Below are 3,476 nucleotides of genomic sequence, written 5' to 3'. Positions count from 1 at the left end.
TTTCTGGCTGTTTTTCAACCATTTTGAACCTCAGAGGCCTTTGTGATGTCTCTGCACCTTGAAGGAGCCACTGAGTCATTTGAAGACAGTAGCCATGTTTTTCCTGTTGTATTGCTTATGGTTTGAGCATTCCTTCTTCCCCAACTGACCAACAAACCACCTGTTTTTGAGCCAGTACTTGGGACCAGGACTCCAGTGACACCCACCCATCCACCCACCCCAGTATCCAATCCCACAGTGTGAGTAAGCAGGGAGGGAAAATATACAGAGAAATCAAGTCAGGTTTTATTTGCTGTTTCCATCTTAATATCCTTGCCAACATTTGCCTCTTCCCCTTTTCTCCTTTTGTTGACTTATCAGTGTATTTTTAAGTGTATTTTCCCTTCCCTTGTTTTTCCAGCCCCTCAATAAGTTTCTTGTAGTTTACTATTTGACCCAAGTTTCACTTCATTCAGAAGGGGGCAGGTTGTCATGTCACCCAGACTGCCCTGTTCCACGGCTGTCTGATTTAAAGATTGCCCCTGCCTGTCGCAGGGCAGCAACAGGAGGGAGAACTTCCTCCTGGGCAGCAACTTCCCTACTAGGAGGGAAGCTTTCCCAAGCTTGTCTGGACTTCCCAGCCCTGGGTGGTGACAACCCAGTTTAACAAGGGTGAAGAAGGAAACAAGGATCTGGGTCCTGGTTACTAACCACTAGGCACTGCACCTGTCTAGCTTTCCATCTACCCTTACACATGTCCATTCCTCTGCTATGCAAACAGACCTGATGGTCAGCTAACAGCACAATCCTGTGTTTACTCAGAAGCAAATTCCACTGTGTTGAATGGGGCTTCCCCATGTAAAAGTGTTTAGGAGTGCAGTCTAAGGACCCAATCCTAAGCTTCATGCATCGGCTCACTGCTGGCACGCACTGTTGCAAACGTACCATAAGACACGTTTGCAGGGCCCTAGCACCACCGGTGCTAGCCCAGCACTGGGCTAGTGCTGGTGGAGCACCAGAGCTCTGCCACTCGGCGGTTGTGCAGTCCACCAAGCAGCAGAGAGGTAGGTGGGAGCATGGGGGAAGGCGGGGAAGAGATGTTCTGGGGCAGGGGGGAGGCAGAGGGAAGGTGGGGAGAGGGTGCGGAGGAGGCATCCTGGGGGGAGGGAGGGAGATGGGCTGGCCGCCCAACACAGAGGCTCTTCATTCTACGCTGACCTTCAGATCGACATAGAATCGAGTAGCTGCATTGCGGGGCTACTTGTTTTACCCAGGGGAAGCGGTCAAAAGTCCTCTTCTTCTGAGGAGGAGGCGGCAGCTGCCTGGAGTGCACCAGATGTGGCGGCAGCCATTTTTAGCATCGCTGCAGCCCCACTTGCTGGGCAGCTCGGGATTGGGCTGTAAGTCTAGGAACTTGTTTAACTCAGTTAAATCCAAGTCTTGGAAATGCACTTCATATTTTAACACACACAAAAATTGTGTAAGAACATAAGAACAGCCCCACTGGATCAGGCCATAGGCCCATTCAGCTTCCTGTATCTCACAGCGGCCCACCAAATGCCCCAGGGAGCACACCAGATAACAAGAGACCTGCATCCTGGTGCCCTCCCTTGCATCTGGCATTCTGACATAGCCCATTTCTAAAATCAGGAGGTTGCACATACACATCCTGGCTTGTAACCCTTAATGGATTTTTCCTCCAGAAACTCATCCAATCCCTTTTTAAAGGCATCCTTTAAAGGCGTCCTTTACCCTTTTAAAGGTGTAAATAGAAATGTGCTCCCTGCAAGTGTCAAAATAAGTCTGTTTTTTTTCCCCCCAGAAATAAATTCTTACTTCTGGCAAAACATGACATGGTTGCAAATAGCCTTTAATTGCTTGTTTGCTCAAAAACATCATATTAAGGGGAAAGCATGCAGAAGCCGTGGCAAAATCATAGAAACCAATTTCCCAGCACTGGATTCTGCCACGGGTCTCGAACCTGAAGCAGGAAAGTGAAATGCTTGAAAGTTGCCCCCACCAAAGGGAACGGGAGAGCAAGTTGAAGGAAAGTACAAGGCTGGGCAGCCCCATCAGAAATGCTTAACATTCCAGGCTCTCCACAAAGGGCAGGTCAAGAAAGAGGGAATGAGTGGTTGGGAGAGAGCGCATGCCACAGATATTTTGAAAGCACTGTTCAGCACAAGCTCTCTGCTCACATCAGTGGCCACAAGAAATAGAGCAGGAGTTTGGTTGAGAATGTGGCAAACGCTTTGAGTAAGTGCACATCTGCACAATTGGAGCAAACAGGGGAAGCCAAAATAACAGATGTTTGCCGAATTCACAGGCTGGGATTGCAGTGAAAGCTGTGTGTGTCCTGAGCACCAGACGTTTCCAAAATGAGTAGGTTCCATTCAAGGTGAAATTGAGTTCCAAATTGGCTCTCCATGTTGTACATCTGTTTTTAAAGCCTGAACTAAACAACACATTTCATAGTTTATTATGAATGCCATTTTATTCCTAAACACCCCAGCTACGGAGAGATGCCATGAAAGGTACAGACGGCAACTTTCTCAAATTATCTGCACCAGTTTGCCAAACAGCCTTTCATGTGAGTTGTACAGCAGCAGGAACCAGTCCAGACAGACCCTGCAGGATGGACCCAACAAAGGACCCAATCCTATCCAATTTTCCAATGCTGGTGCAGTTGTGCCAGTGGGGTGTGCACCGCATCCTGTGGTGGAGGGGCAGACACTGGGGCCTTTTTAAGGTATGGGCACATGTATGAGGTGGCTGCATTTTGGCTACACCAGAGCTGGAAAGTTGGATAGGATTGGACCCAAAGAAAGCTCCTATGAAGCCGTCACCACCACCACCCATCTGTGGCCTCCCTATAGAGCACTGTGGACTGGTCCTCAAGTATATTTAAAAGACAGTTTCTGGGTTTTGTCATTTTTTGCATATTAGCATGATAGCAACTGTTACCCTGCACATGCCTGATCTCATCTGATCTTGGAAGCTAAGCAGGGTCAGGCCTGGTTAGTACTTGGATGGGAGACCGCTTGGGAATACTGGGTGCTGTAGGCTTATACCATAGTCTTTCGAGACTGAAGGTTGCCAACCATTTTAGCATGATAAAGGCAGAGCCCAGACTGGTGCTATGTAGGCAGAGACTTGATCTGCTCTTCATGGTTCTCACTGACTTTTGTAGTAGAATACTAAAAAGAGGCAAATTGTGATTGCAATTGAAGAAGGACACAACCTGCTTCTTGCCCCAAACACTAGAGTCAACAGGGTCAGGGAGCAGATTAGCTAATATCTCAGTTGTGTAAACCAGTGGTTGCCAAACTTTTTTGCACCAGGATCCACTTTTTAAAAGGTCACTCAGGGCCCAATACTACCCAGTTTTCCAGCACCAGTGCATAAGAACATAAGAACATAAGAACAGCCCCACTGGATCAGGCCATAGGCCCATCTAGTCCAGCTTCCTGTATCTCACAGTGGCCCACCAAATGCCC

At 48.2% G+C, this 3,476-nt stretch overlaps 1 pseudogene; it reads left to right on the top strand.

Moving 5' to 3' along the window:
* Positions 1 to 2,928: 2,928 nt before the first annotated feature.
* Positions 2,929 to 3,045, top strand: LOC136637699 (5S ribosomal RNA; annotated as a pseudogene).
* Positions 3,046 to 3,476: the final 431 nt, after the last annotated feature.

Source organism: Tiliqua scincoides, chromosome 1 (genome assembly GCF_035046505.1).
Source record: "Tiliqua scincoides isolate rTilSci1 chromosome 1, rTilSci1.hap2, whole genome shotgun sequence".
Taxonomy (NCBI): domain Eukaryota; kingdom Metazoa; phylum Chordata; class Lepidosauria; order Squamata; family Scincidae; genus Tiliqua; species Tiliqua scincoides.
Note: the sequence above shows the minus strand (reverse complement) of the source record. Positions and strands in the feature narration are given on the sequence as shown.